The sequence below is a fragment of the Martes martes genome (genome assembly GCF_963455335.1).
Source record: "Martes martes genome assembly, chromosome: 12".
Lineage (NCBI taxonomy): Eukaryota > Metazoa > Chordata > Mammalia > Carnivora > Mustelidae > Martes > Martes martes.
In genome coordinates, this window is record NC_137900.1 from 72,832,804 (window position 1) to 72,848,694 (window position 15,891).

At 44.0% G+C, this 15,891-nt stretch overlaps 1 protein-coding gene across 6 annotated transcripts in view; it reads right to left on the minus strand.

The window, feature by feature from the left end:
* EPB41L4B (erythrocyte membrane protein band 4.1 like 4B) overlaps nt 1–15,891 on the minus strand; it is a gene marked incomplete at both ends in the record, with an annotated part of 123,078 nt that overhangs the window by 33,037 nt on the left and 74,150 nt on the right. The window lies entirely within an intron of this gene.

Consider the following 15,891-nt stretch of genomic DNA (forward strand, 5'->3'; position numbering starts at 1 on the left):
ACACCTGTAAATTCAATTGTTCTCTCTGTTTTTATTAAAACTGCCCTCCTGGAAGCCCATGTCATCTCCTGTTTAGAATCCGAACTGCTGTTCCTGCCTATGCTGTCTCCTCCAGCCCACTGTCCCCAGAGCAGCAGGCAGGAGGAAGTTCCTGTCCACCCTGGCCGCCTCCTGCAGACTCCCCTTCCCTCGGGTCGGTCTTGCATCGTGTACATGTGTTTTTAAGGATGTGGAATAAGGTGTGACTTTGGCTTCTGGGGGCCACAGCCCAGCCTCACCTCTCCCAACAGGGAACATAACCCAGGGTATCCCGCTCCCCCAGGCAGCCAGTAATGGGGGCAACAAAAAGTGTGCTGAGTTGAAGTTGAAACGCCCGGGTTCCAGCCTTAGTTCTTCCCCAGACTGTGCGAGAACCTTGGACAGTTGCTCTGGGCTTCGGGTTCCTTCTCTGTGACATGAGCTGGGTCAGGTGATTCTGGATGCATTTCCAGGTCTGAAAATCGTCCTTTTTCCCAACTACATATCTAGTACTTGCTTTCTCCCAGGTAGCGTGCCAGCCATTTTATATAAAACATCCCATCTTATAGATGCATAGAACTTTGCTTCTTTGCTTGGTCCACAGCAAATGTATTAGCCATTTTACATAAAACATCCCATCTTATAGATGCATAGAACTTTGCTTCTTTGCTTGGTCCACAAAAATGTACTCCATACATTTTTGATGAAAGGAAGGAAGCGAGGGCGGGAGGGAAGTCAGAAGGATTGACAAAGCTGTGGATCTGGGATTTGAGAACAGCTACATGGACTCCAAAGCCCGTTGGCATTATTTTCCTGTCTCTCATATATGTTGAAAACAACATCTGTCCTAAGGAGGCACAGACACTTGGAGCTCAGAAGAGAGAAAATTCCCTTTAGCCTAGGAGGACTGGAGGGGCTGCCCAATTTGGGGTTCATCTTGAATTACCTTGAATGTGAGAATGAACACGCAAGGGGAAAGATGCCCTACAGCCGAGATCTGGTGTATGTTTAGGGCTGGAGGTGGAGTTGGAAAGCTTTGAGTAAGACCTTCTGACGAATGGCAAATAGTCACCAACTCCTATGCCAGCTCCAAGTGATTCTCACCCTTTGCTTGGAAAGCAAGATTGAGAAGAATTCTGAGGTTGTGCCCAGCTCAGGAGGAAAGAGTGTTGTGATTGATTAGTGATGTCTGCCACGGACTTGGACTATAGCATTGGTGTCATGTACTTGTCTTTCCAAGTTTAAAAGTGTGTGATTTTTTTATTTCAAGGAATCCCAGAGTGAGAAGTTAAACAGGGAAATAAATATATATGCAGGGAGTGATAAATTGCATTTACTAACATGTCAAATAAAATATGCATGTGTGATTTTCCTTTCACAGCTACTTATGGGGAAGACGGAGCAAGACAAACGGGAAGAGAAATAGATGAGGGTCAGAGAAGCTGCCCGAATCTTGTTGGGTGAGGGTCTCTAGAAGAGCAAAGGTTTCTAAGCAGGAGTGGGAGGACCTAGGAACTCTCTCAGCTCATGCACAGGAAGGGATCACCATCCCAGAGATCCTAATTCATGGAGTTTTGTAGGGTTGTGGGTCTGTTAAGGAAACCACTGCTCATGGCCTCACAGACCCTTCCCTGCAGAAGTCTAGGAGGGGCCGTTCGTATCGACTATGATGTAAATGGCATCCATGAGAGTTGTGAATCTGCCCTCTTCCCAGGGACCTCAGAGAAGGTCAAGTCCACCAGAGGGTCCAGCAGCACCCAGCAGCCCCAAAGTCTTGGGACCATTAGTTCAAGTCCAGGAAATGAGACCAGCTCTGTGTTCATGGTCAACAGAGATGGACGTTCATGAGCTTCTGGCATTCTGGAAAGAAGGTCACAAGTCCTGGTTTTCAGAGGGTGATGGAGAAGGGCTACGTAGGCTTCAGCCTCTGCTTCCACAGGCTGGCGGCTGAGAAGAAATCTGGTGCAGAAGGAGAGGGCTGCCCGTGTGCCCAGCGCTGCGCCAGGCATTTCAGGTCTAACTTCTGCGGTTACCCTGCAAGAAAGCTGCTGATGCCTTGTGTTACACTGGGGCTTAGAGGAGGGGAGAAAGTGCCCTGTTAGTAAACATCAGTGAAAAATCGAATCAGATCTCATGTCTTCTGTTTGTTTTTTCAGGGGAAGCCCCTACTCCCATTCTACTTCCAACTCTAGAGAAGTGAGTGCCCTATTAGCAAGGGCTATGTCGTATAGGACTTTTTTGTCTATACTAGGGGTGGGCATAGCTCTGCAGACCTGGGGAGGGTGGGGGACTCTTACAGCCCTGCCTAATCCTGCCAGAGCCTCTGCCCCCTGTGACCCTGGTTCCCCAGCATGCTCGATCAAAATGTATTGCTTGCTGAATAATGGGATATAATAACATTTTTTATTATGGTATTATAGTAATTAGTATTCTATTTATGTATTTCTTTTTTTTTTAAGATTTTATTTATTTGACAGAGACACAGTGAGAGAGGGAACACCAGCAGGGGGCGTGGGAGAGGGAGAAGCAGGCCTCCTGGGGAGCAGGGAGCCCGATGAGGGGCCCCATCTCAGGACCCTGGGATCACGACCTGAGCCAAAGGCGGACACTCAACGACTGGGCCACCCATGTGCCCCAGTAATTAGTATTATATTAATAATATTACTATGCGATTATTTATTAAATATTATAACTGGTATAAAATGGTATAATTATTCTGAATAATCCTGCCAGAACTGTGACCAGGGCAGAGCAGGAACTGGGGAGGGTCTTGAGCTGAAACAGAGAACTCACGGGGCTTTCTCTCAAGAATAAGGCCAGGAGGGGCGCCTGGGTGGCTCAGTGAGTTAAAGCCTCTGCCTTTGGCTCAGGTCATGATCCCAGGGTCCTGGGATCAAGCCCCACATGGGCTCTCTGCTCAGCAGGGAGCCTGCTTCCCTTCCTCTCTCTCTGCCTGCCTCTCTCCTTACTTGTGATATCTGTCTGTCAAATAAATAAATTAAAAAAAAAAAAGAATAAGGCCAGGAATGATGAGGGGGCTCTCAGAAGCCAACTGTCCCATACACTCTACAGCTCAGCCAAGTTCTGGGTGACATGGGCTTCTGGGGGCAGCTCTGGGGAGCTAATCCTAGATAAGAAATCACAGAATTACAGAAACGGAGACCCTGCATTTGGTGGTTTTATACCCCCAGACAAATATTAAAATCACCAGGGGAACTCCCACGTACCACTTGTGGGAATGCAGAATGGTACAGCTGCTTTGGGAAAACACCTGGCAGTTCCTCAAAAAAGTTAAACACAGAGTTACCGCACGACCCAGCAATTCCACTCCTGGGGATATATGTGCCCAAGAGAAATGAAAATATGTCCACACAAAACCCTGTCCATGAATATTCGTAGCGGCATTAATCGTAACGGCCAAAAAGGTAGGAACAACCCAAATGTCCATCAACTGATGAATGGATAAATAAAATGTGGGGTAGCCATAGAGTGAAATAATATTCAGCCATGAATTGGGATGAAATATTAATCCATGCTAGGACATAAAAGAACCTTGAAAAACGTCACAGTGAATGAAAAAGCCAGACACAAAAGGCCACATGTTGCATGATTCTGTCTATGTGAAATGTTCAGAATAGGCAAGACCATAGAGACAGAAAGTAGATTCGTGGTTCCCTAGGACTGGGGAGGATCGGGGGAGACAGCAAGGGACTGCTAATGATACCGGGTCTCTTCAGGGGCGTTGGAACGGTTCTAAAATTAGATTGTAGCGATGGCTGTACAACTTTGTGAAAACCACGGAACCGCACAGTTTAAATTGGTGAATTGTATGATACTAACTTGTATCTTTATAAAATTGATTTAAAAAAAAATCACCAGGGAAGATTTTGAAAAATATCCATGCCTAGCCCCTACCCCAGACCAATGACATCACCATCGATCTCTAAGTTCAATGGGCAGCCAGCGCTGAGCCCCACTGCCCTAGTCCGACCTCTTCACTTTGCACATGGGGAAGTGGGGCTCGCTGGGGGAATGAGGTGACCGGGTCACACCGTGGGTAACTGGCTGAGCCTGGGACACAATCCAGGACTACTGCCTCTCTGCTTGCTGCCCATCTGCTCCGTCTTCCCATCTGTCTTGGCTTCTATTTCAGGCAGCAAATGCACTCATCAGGAAAATCCTAAGACCTCCTCAGAACCGCACTGCCTGAGACATCCTTGTGTACACATCTTGCCTTCCCAGCGACACAGTGAGCTCTGTAGGCACAGAGATGGTCATGTCACATGTTTTCATACACTCCCCTGTGCTAAGCACACAGCAGGTGTTCAACTAATACTGGTCAGATTGAAAAGAAAATTAGATATCAATGCACTCAATAAATATTTAAGTGCCAACTCCTGTGCCTGGCACGGTGGTAGGCAGGGGAGTGCAAAGACAAGTGAGAGGTTGTCCTTGCCCTCAAGGAGCCCACTGCTGAGTAACAAGACCAAGGCAGTGCGACAGGTGCTTTGATGAGGCTTAAGCGAGGAGGGGCAGCTAATCTAAGCCTGGGGAAGAGCCAACAGGGAAGAAGAGCTTATGTGCATATTGTAAGGGAAAGTTCTCATTTTTCTTTTCTGAAACGGGGAGGCAGTTGTCCCAACATCACCAAGGGAGTAATTCATCCTTGTCCCACCAACTTGAAATGCCATCTTCTGCATGTGCCAGTCACTTTCCCGAGAGCTCTCAGATCCCTGCTCTGCTGTGCCCCGACCTGCTGTGTTTCCAAGGAAATACATTTCCCAGGCTCCCTGCCCTCTGGCTTTTATGAAGGCTTGGCCGGTGGGAGGCACTGGCAGAGCCTGGAAGGTGGGAAAAGGAGAGAAGTCAAGGTGTTCCTTCCCCACCTCTTTCCGCCTCAGGTGATGTTTCCAGCAGAAGCTGTGAGTTCCCCGTGGCCCCAGCCCCTGGGCGTTGGAACGGCCGCTTCCCTCAGTTCCTCCAGCTCTAGTTCTAGTGTTGCTAATCTCTGGCCTGTCTCACTGTCCAGTTTAGCTTCCTAGTTCTTCAATTCCTATGCAACCATAGTTCTAGTTCTTCAATTCCTATGCAATTCCCCGCATGAAATTCCCTCTGTAAGATATGCCTCGTGCAGTATCCGTGTTCCTGACTGTCCTGGATTGATATACAAAATCCACCATGGGTGCTGCTAGGTAGTTACCCCGTAAACACCTTCGCCATGTGCATCTCCACTGCAAGAAGTCCCGCCCGTTTTCACCACATATCTAATTGGCTGTAAGAGGATTCTGCTGTAAATATAAAACAACTGGCTGACAGTTCGGTTTCATTTCTCCATTGGCAAAGTTCCCATTTTTCTATCATATTAATCTTAGCTAGCACTCTTCATGGTCTGTACGGTGATGAGTCGATGGGGTGGATGATAACTACGTATATCAGCTTGATAGAAAACTCGGTGATAAAACTTACTGAAAGTGTGAAAGAAGACCCTGTAAGAGCCAGACCACACACTCCACTAGGCCAGAAGACAATGCACCAGTTGCAACGTCATTAAGAAAGCTCAGCTACAAACGCACTACAGCCTTAGCATTTCTTCCACTTTTCCCATGGAACTTGGGAACATCTAGCGACAGTCATGGGACAGTGTGCCAAGAACAAAAAACAGTGTAGAAAGCTTTTAGGAAACAATACAAAGCTCAGCTGCAAATGTGGGTCCTAGCACTTGGAAACGGATACCTCTGTTAGCCCAGGCAGAAATTGTGGGGACAAAAGTAAAAGTGCAATGCCGACTAAGGAGATCGATCAGTGCCCCCGAAAATACATGTACGTAATACTATGAACAGTAGACCTTGAAGACGAGCACACAGGTACAATGTACCAAATAAAATCAGTTATTTGTACAGTGTTGCTATGACTCTAGGCTATAGATTTTTGATGTATTCAAATACTTTTTTATTTTGCAACAAAGTGTTTAGAATTTTGTTATTCCACTTTTTTTTGTTATTCAATTTTTCATGTTCCACAATGTCTTTTTAAGTGAATGTCCCTCTTTTATTTATCATGATTTTATCTTTTAGGGCAAAATTACTTTACAGCCAAGTCGTTGTGCAAAGAAAATGTTTGCAGCGAAAATGCTTGTTGGAGATGCTTATGGTGAAAATACGGGATGTGTATTTATGTGTGTTTCTGGATTTTTCCTATTTTTATTGACCTTCTTCTCTGTTACTCAACCAGCACCAGATTGTCTTAATTACTTGTGTGTGTGTGTGTGTGTGTGTGTGTGTATTTTCTAAATATCTGACTGGACAAATCCTGTTCCCTTTCCCACACCATTGTTCTTCTTTTTTTTCTTGACTATTGTTATGCACTTACTCTTTCAGATTATTTTGCAACTCAAGTTACTACCAAAAAAAAAAATCCCACTGGAATTCTGATTTGGAGCATTAAATATTATGGATTTGAGAGAATGGATTCTTAAGGAATAGGGTACTTTTCACCCTTTATTCAGATCTTTTTAAATGTCCATCAGTTAGAATTTTTTGCTTTTCCACAAAGGTAAGCAACATATATTATTAATTTAATTCCTAGTTTTTGTCACAATTGAAAATAAGATTTCATTTATTATTTTAGTTCCTCTAATTTTATGCTACTAGATACACAAAATTATGGACTTTATGATATTTCTGCCTCTGGCCACTTTGCTAACCTCTCTTATAAACTGTAATTCATTTGTATTTTCCATAATCACATAAATTGTTTCTTCTTTTCTGGTATTTATTGCTTATTCTGTTTTCTTGGCTTATTGCTTTGGTAAGGCTTGCAAAATGGTGTTGAATATTAACAGCCATTCTTATTCCTGAAGTGCGTACATTACCCAGTGTTTCAACATTAAAGTCTGGTGTCTGACAAATTCTACTTAACCAGGTTAGACACGGTCCTTTTACTCTCAGTCTACTAAGAATCTTGCAACATTAGCACCCCTTATTCTGAGTGAATCCTGCTAATCCTAACTGAACATTACTTCCTTAACTAAGTGCTTAAAAAATACTCTTTTTTGATACCACCATCAAGCTCATCAGTCCGGTTTTTAAACCAACAATTTTCAAGAACCTGTATGACATTTCCCTGTCCATTCTGGCATTTCCCCGAGACTCCGTAGTTCTTCAAAGCGTAGTGATGCTGACTCAGCAATGACATACCGAATTCTTTCCTTATTCCCCATGGCCATTTCTCTAAGTCTGAAGGCTTGAACTAATTTCCTGACTGTTCTCTCGTCTTGGACTTCAGTTTCCTTCTCTTAGTTCTTTTCACCCTGGGCAGTTAGTATTTTGCCTGGTTTCCTTACTAAAAAAAAAGGAGAAAAGCAAAACAGAAGTTGAGGAGTGTTTCTTCTGTCCTGTTAATCTCATATACCATCCTCCGGAATGACTATCGATTACTTAAAAATAAAATCTTAAAAAAAAGAGAATGGCTGTCATTAAACTGTTCATCTTTGCCCCAACTAAGCCATATATCTATGAAACTTTAAAAGTCCTTTTAGAAAAAGGTCTATACCCCTTCATTCTTTCATATGTTCTACCTTCCTTCTATTTAAAATACTGTTTTAGGGGCGCCTGGATGGCTCATGGGTTAAAGCCTCTGCCTTCTGCTTGGGTCATGATCCCAGGGTCCTGGGATTGAGTCCTGCCTCAGGCTCTCTGCTCGGCGGGGAGCCTGCTTCCCTGTCTCTCTCTGCCTACTTGTGATCTCCGTCTATCAAATAAATAAATAAAATCTTGAAAAAAATAAGATAAAATACTGTTTTAAATTGTGGCTCCCTAAAAGCCTTTCTCTTTCAGATAATCGATGATAGATATTCACAGTCCGTATGAAAAAAATATTCCCTTTTAGACCCATGTTCTCTTTGGCATGAAGGATTAAACCCTGAGCTCCTCTCATTTTGTATTAACGATTTCAAGACGTAAGAGTCATTTTTCCCCCAAGGATCTCGCCACTCACACATTTCCAACCTAGTCTTCCTTGCTGACCAGAATTAATAACAATAATATGGGCGGTGTTTCTTCTACCTTCCAAACAGCTAAGTAATCAGGCAGGAAGGCCAAGAAATCAACAGATGTTCTACTTTTAATGAAATGCCAATGTCTGGATGGCCAAGAAATCCCCCATCTGCACTGTGCCAGCTCAAAGTCTCTCCTAGGAAAACAGAGCGAGTATCCTCTGAGGGTCACGTCTCGATCTCTCACTGCAGGTATGCATGCTGCCTGGACTCAGAGTTACTCTGTTATCTGTTCATGACACCTGGCTTAACTCCACAGCAGGGGTCCTGAGGCAGGACCAGCTTCTAGGTAGGCCACACAGCACACAAGCTCTCTAAATACTCTAGACGAGCCTGGTCAGGGCCAACTGGCTCCTGTTTTGCTTTTAGCCTAGGTGGGGACAAGTCCACGTTCCCAATCAGAGTGAAAGCATCAGGGAGATATCAACAAATATCCCGGCAGAGCTTCCCAGCGAATGGACTTTGGATGGGTTACAGCTCAAAGGGTCTTATCTGCTTACCCCAGTGTGCTATATACAAATAGGTCATTTTCTATGTGTGCCAAGGACAAGAAGAAGTTTCCACTAGTCCATATCCTGTCCATCAGCCTGAACTGTGGCTCTCCAATTGGGGCTCTTAGCAGAATCTCCTCAATTACCATGTTTTTACAGCAGATGGTGTCAGCCAGAATCAGACTTCCTGGCTGAACACTGGTGCATTAATCACGCTCTCTAAATACTCACAGAGGAAAAAACTCAAAAGCTAACATTTTTGGTTGCCCAGCCCTGTGCTGTCTATTAAAGTATTTAATCCTCTAACAACCGTTTGAAGAAGGGACAATTATTATTACCCATATCTTACAGGTAAGGAAATGGTAACACAGAGACTACTTACTTTCTCAAAGTCACACAGCTAGTCAATGGCAGAGCTGGGATTTGAACTCAGAAAACCAGACTCGAGAGCCCAGTGCTCTCTTTAGCGCTGAGAGACTGCTTTGCCAGTGGATGAAAGGAGCATTACAATGACATTAAAAGAATACTGGCGGGCACTTAGCTTTGATTTTGTTAGGGCTTAGCTATGTGACCTCAGGTAACCTATTTCACTTATCTGGGCCCCAGACACTGCATTTTTGGCCAAACAGTCATTATGTATTTATATGCCAGGAACTACAGCTCAATGAAATAATTTGATTTGTGCCATGTCCGACCGAGAGATGAGAGAAGGTGCATTTACTCACCATGGTTTCCAGGATACTTGTCACTTACATCAATTTTAATTTAGTAGAGACTGAACAGAGTGGGTCATTAGACAAACATATTGCTACAAGTTCTTATTACATTCAGTGCAAGCAAGCGCACTATTTGGCCGTAAGAAGAGAGTATATTTGAAAGACTGCATCTTTTTCATAATGGGTTTGAGAAGAAAATTATCAACATCTCAGAAAGGGGACACATTAGGAATGTTAGGTCTGTTAACTAGGGATCATTTCTTACAGTAACTTAGTGGTTTTATTTTTTTTTAAGTGACTACAGAGAAAAGATGAACCGACCTCATTTTTCTCTTGTCCGAAAAGGTCAAACTATATATATATACACACACACATACATACATGTACATACATATACATACATGTATCTATATGTATATATACATATACACATATATGTGTGTATACACACACACACACACATACACACACATATATATTTCTTTGGCGGGGGGGGGCACAGTTTAGATTCCTGTATACAGACTAATGGGCAGATGGGAATTTTCTCAACTTGTATTTCTTTCAAGCCATCTTCCAAGCAATCAACCTGGAACTAATTCTTGTGTTAGCTCAGGTGCTGTCTGAGTCTGTAAGATTGGTAGCTGTTGTTTTGACTAGTTTATTAACTGCCTACAACCAAAGGCAGCGTCTTCTTCAACATCAATTCCTGGTGCCTATGATAGTACCTGGCACAGCGTAGAAACACAGTAAATATTTGCTGAATAAATGTTGTAGTGCATTAAAGTTTAATTCTCCTTAGGTAATTTATCAAGTGTCTATTCATAAAAGCTTCACGTTGGTCAGGAGCTCCTCGTTGTTCCTAACACTAAACAGCCTCTGTAAAACTGTAGAACATTCCACATCTTAAGGAGCGATGAGAGGATCTTCATGTCTCCTGGTGGCTGCATCTGTCCTGTGTGAGAGAAAGTACTGGGGTATGTGTCCCCATCTTTGAATCTGGAATTTTCCTTTGGTGAAAGTGGTATCAAATGGTTTTACCAAATGGCTGTAAGTGGGTAGGCAGACCTTGATAGATTTTTTGCTAGAAAATCCATTTTAACCTAACGTGATTCCTACTAAGTTTATAATGTCTCTCTGATTGTTTGAGGCACGGAGAAGCTGTAAGGAAGGGCTTTAGAAAAACTTTGTGGTGAAATCTAGGATTTTAACAATTCCGGATCAATTTCAGGATCTGAGCCCAAGGAATAAATATTTCATGAGTGCATTTTTGTACAGAGGCTCATGACTAAGAGTTTATTCAATCTCTTTCCTGCCTTTAAAAAAAAAATACTGACACAAATATAGTTGTTTTCTCTTACAGCATCTACTTGTAATAAATCTAACAGTGCTTTCCCTTCTCGGACTTTTGGTGCGGGAGCTCTCATTTCTGCATTCCGGGGTCCACTTTTTGCTTTCAATGAAGATTTTCTTTGATCAGGTGGGTAGTGACATTAACAGACTCACCCCTCACCACTGCTATAAATGCATCCCCAAACAGTATCATCTGGGAGGCCTCAAAGAGCAGAAAGACAAAAACAATCATTGCCACGAACACGCAGCTACGAGCTGTGCAGGATAACGTCTAAGGAGCCCGTCTTTGCACCGTGAAAGAGCCATGGCCCGCTTGGGCACGAGTTGAGTGTTATTTTTTCCACTCGGCAGACACCATCCAACTCATCAGAATGAATGAAATTAAACTATTATTCATTCCAGAATGAAGTTCAAGCTAGATGAAGAAAATGCACGCTCTGTTAAGGGCAGGTTTTAGACGTTCTAATTGCACAAGACAGCAGCGGGAGCGGGAGCGGGAGCGGAACACTGGGTATGTGTTCCTGAGGTGATACAGAGGAGGATTCATCTATTTCGGTTTTTGTGTTTTAAAATCTCCCCCAGTGATCCTTTCTCCATTCCACAATTCTTGTAGGTTTTCCAGAAGCTTCTCCCGTAAACATCCTTGGTTAGCCTCTGAAGCTATACACTGGACCTAATATTAAGGGCCCGTTTAATTGCCTTGAATATAGATACAGCCTCTATTATTCAGCTGCGGGATGAAGCTGGCTTAGCCGTTAGCATAGCAACAGCTCTTGCTTTTGAGGTTTCTGTTGCAGAAAGTGGCTGTTGAAGCCATTCACAATTCAGGAGGGGATGATTAGGTAGGTTCTGTGGTCTTCTTACAACACGAGCCTACGGGGATGTTCCTCTAATTATTCTCACCCTGCTTAGCGGACTGCCCGGACTACAGCAGTTGGGGGTGTTTTAAATTCTGCAGCCTTTCCAGCAATAAAACCGCTGGCAAGTCTTGGGATACAGTGGGATTTTAGACCTGCTCAATTAGGACTTTAATTGTGACTGAAAGTAAACCCTTGCTTCCGCAGCCAATGCACCGGGGAAATTCACAAAGTCTGAGTGAGTATTTAAGAAGTTGGAGTGGAAAGTTCTCCACAAACTCCTAAACAGGAACGGAAAGATGGGTGTTAGAAATCAAGTCCTTTACCCTGGCTATTTTCATGCTGTCCGGATTCTTTCTTCTGACCTCCAGGGCACTGTATCATGCTGATTGTTATCTGAGTTTCTGGAAATCTGCTTTCAAAATATGTCTGGTAAATATCAACTCTTTCCATCGTTCCCTTGCTCCGCTATTAAAAAGGCTATGATGACACGATTAATTTTACTTCATCAGTCTGGTCTTTAATAAAGAGCACGGCGTAAGAGCAGAGCTTCCAGATGGTTCAGGGAAAACATGTAACAAATGGCATTCAACAAGATGAAATGGTAGGCAACCTTGCTTCTAGAGAAACACAATTAAAATGGACCTTCTGATTTTTACCCATCAAAGGTTTAAAAGACCTAGTTAAGGCTATGCGCTTGCTCCCTGTGGGATCAGAGGCCCTGTCAAATCTCTGGTAGGGTGGGAGGCCTGGGGGAGATACATGTAATCAAGTAGAGTATCTTTAGAGTGAAACTTCGTTAGGCAATGTCCAAATTAAATATGCACATACCTCTTTAGCCAGCGCCCCTGTTCCCAGGGAGTTTATCTACAGATGGATTTACTCAAGTGCATAAACGGAACGTACAATGACAGCAGAAAAACTGTAATTTTAGAGATTTGGGGCAGCCTAAAGGACCATCATGTATGAGTGGTTAAATACACATACTTGTTTATACATGGAATAGCTCTGGATTGACACAATGAAACACTAACAACGTTTGCCTCTGGGGAGAACTAGGGAACTAGGGAATAAGAAAGTGGAGAGGAAAAGTAACTTTTAGGTATTTTTGTCTGAATTTTTAACCACCATATTACCTACTAAAATAAATGAAAAAACACAGCAGTTCCCTTTATTACTGACTTTCTACTTAGCCTCCTAATTGTTAAAAGCCTCCTCTGCCTTGTAGAAGATGAAGTCCTAAGCTAGACAAGTTGGGAAGAGAGTGGATGCTGTTCAATTCTTCCAACTTTTGGGTCTCCATTGTACCCGCAGAATGAATTCTCAGTGGTCTCACCGGTTCCTTCTTCCGCCAGTTTTGCCGTCAGCAGATGGGAAAGCATTGTCCACATGCCGCCTAGATAGTTACTTCCTAGTATTCTCAGACAGAAATATCATCTTTCTTTCTTTTTATCCAGTCTCAAAAGATCCCCACGGTGTTTCTGCTCTTGGCTTGTTCGAGTTTCAGAGATGTGTCTTATGTATTGTGCTAACCCTCTTCCAACTGATCTTTCTCCTGGAGCCAAGCACCCCTTTCCATTGCTAAACTTAGACCATACATCCCAAGCCAGCAACCTTTAACACAGACCATTTCTTGGGGGAGACTGAATTTCTCTGACCTCTCACCACATGGACTGCTGAGGCCTTAAATCTCAAAAACCAGCCACCACCAAACATGGTGCAAAACACCTTCCATGGATAATATCCTTTAATTCTGTTTGGGGACACCAAAAAGGAGGCACAGAGAAGAAACCCAACAAAGGTCACATGGCTGGGAAGTGGCAAAGTTGGGATTCAGAGCATGGAAGACACCAGAGCATTCAAGACTTCACCTCGTGGGAAAACTGCAGGGCTCCTGCCCTCAACAAAATTACCCCTCCACACCGGGCCTGCAGTCTGTCTCTCATCAGTAGGCAGCATCCTGCCATTTTGCTTCTGCCAGCTTCTGCTTCTTCCCCACGATGGGTTCGAATCTCAGCATGGGTCCCTACGCTGGTGTGTCCAGGCCACCTTCTTCACCAGTGGATACAGATCTCTAGACCCTTCCTTCCAGTGGGAGAGCAGAACAACGACAGATTCAGTTGGACAGACTTGAGAGAAGGAGCTCAGGGTGAAATTAAAGCCATATAAAGAAATCCTAGAATTTTCACGTTCTTCTACTTCACTGTGAACCTAAGCAAGTGCAAAACTATGCTGAGTAGCCATTTCTAGCTCCTTCTTATGATGTATCCATTTACTTTTTGATGGCATGCCTACTTAAGAAAAAAGGAACTGGCGTCTAAATGAGTTCAAATTGAACCATAAGACAAAAGCAAACCAGATAGGAAGCTGTGCTTTTCCAAGGGGAGGTCCTACACTTGTCCATCACGGACTCGCCTGGAGACTTCAGATGAAGTTTCCTTAGGTCTCACCATCAACCACTTAAACAGAGCCTAGCACTTTCCATTTTTAGTAAGCTGTCCAAGCAATTCTTTGGCTCCCTAATTCTGGGGAAGTTGGCCAATTTGCAGAATTATTTAAGATTTCTTTTGCAGAGGCTCAGCTGAATGTCAATTTCACATTAGTTTCACCTTTTAGATATTCCTGGGGCCTCTTAAAAATGTGCTACTTTTCATGCGCAAAGGGACTCTTAACAGCAGTTTGTGTTTCCCTCTCTTTGCCCCATTATGCCTTGCCTCGGCATTTGCTCGTTGCCTCCTGGAGGGAAATAGCAGAGGCAAATCATCCTTAAGTCTATTTAAGGTATTTACCTGGTCCTTTTGGAAGATTCAGTACAGTCAGGGAATTGACTTAGAGCTGAGTTTGGGAAATATTGATCCAAGGGATCAATATGGCTGCTCAGGGAGTTTTTTGATGAGCTCAGATCTTAAAGGACTAGTTAAAAGCTAGAAAGTCAAGGCCAACAAAAAGGATCTATTATTAGTTGTGTTCAGACCAGGACCCAGGAGGCTAGAGTCACTGACCTGGAAGGATGGTGCCATATTAACAGGCAAGGGGGAAAAAAGCAGTACTCCTATACTGTCCTTATTCCTTCATCTCTGCTGTTAAGGAGAACCCTTTTCAGTGGAAATGGTAGACCAAGAAATGAAACAGGCAAGTGGGTTTTGAAGGCCAAGATAATCACCTGGCACGATTTCAAGTCTTTCAGTCCACATGAATTACATCAATCTGACCATACTGTCAGCTCACTGTTCAATACTCTGAGTGAGTCACAGAAAAATAAGAGATGATCCAAGACTGGTAAATACCCGAGTTTCAAAATGGCAAAAAGTTAATTCCATTCATTATGGAGTCTCGAGCTTGACGGTGCAGGCAGATAATAACTCCAGAAGAAATGACTAGTTCAGGGGCTCTGGGGACAGACGCAGTTGATTGCCTCCAGCAAAGAGTGGTTCACTAAAAAGAAAATAATGTTCAATCTCTGCTCCTTTGGAAAGGGGTTCCTGAGCAAATGCAGGTTCTAGATTGCAGGAGGAGGGATGGTAAGGTGTTAGGGGTTACAAGACCCCTGGGAAGGGTGACAGGGTCACTAGACCACTGGTGTGTAAGGATATGGACGCTGGTGGTGGTGAGTGGCTTTCCAGTTAGTAACCAGATCTCAGGGTAGTGAACTCCTCAACATAATCTAGTAATAGTCTCATGGATACAGAGAAATCAACAGGGTCCCAGATGGCGAGATGGTCATTGGTGAGAAGCGTCAAAACCCAGGGGCCGAGAACACGGGCTGGGAGTTGGACCTGCACGTGTGATAATGGGCAAGCTTCTCGCTCAACCCAAAGCCCGAGCTTCCATATGTGAGCAAAGAGGACACTGCTCATCACACAGAGTGGCCAGGAAGATCAAGTGAAGTGACCCGCACAGTGCTGGGCGCATACATCTAGCTGACAGTCCCTGCATGTTCCTGAGGATCCCTGTTGATCTACCAGGGTTTCCAGTGGATCTCCAGCATCATCTGCCCTGTAGTAACCACACACGTCATGATGCCAGTGCTTCGGAAGAGAACACCGCAGACACACTGGGTCATATTCCGACGATGAAGCTGAAGCCAGAACACAGCTGATGGTTAGCGTCCTACCCAAACGCGACGCCCTGGGCTAGGTACAGCTGTTCAGATACCTTCGGACCAGCTCAGAGATGACATGCTGCCTGTTATCTAGCTAGACAGTTTTGTTTTTTTTTTTTTTAAGATTTTATTTATTCATTGGACACAGAGAGAGCACAAGCAGGGGGAACTGCAGAGGGAGACGGAGAAGCAGATTCCCCACTGTGCAGGGAGCCTGATGCAGGGCTCGATCCCAGGACCCTGAGAGCATGACCCAAGCCAAAGGCAGACGCTTAACCAACTGAGACACCCAGGCGCCCCTGGT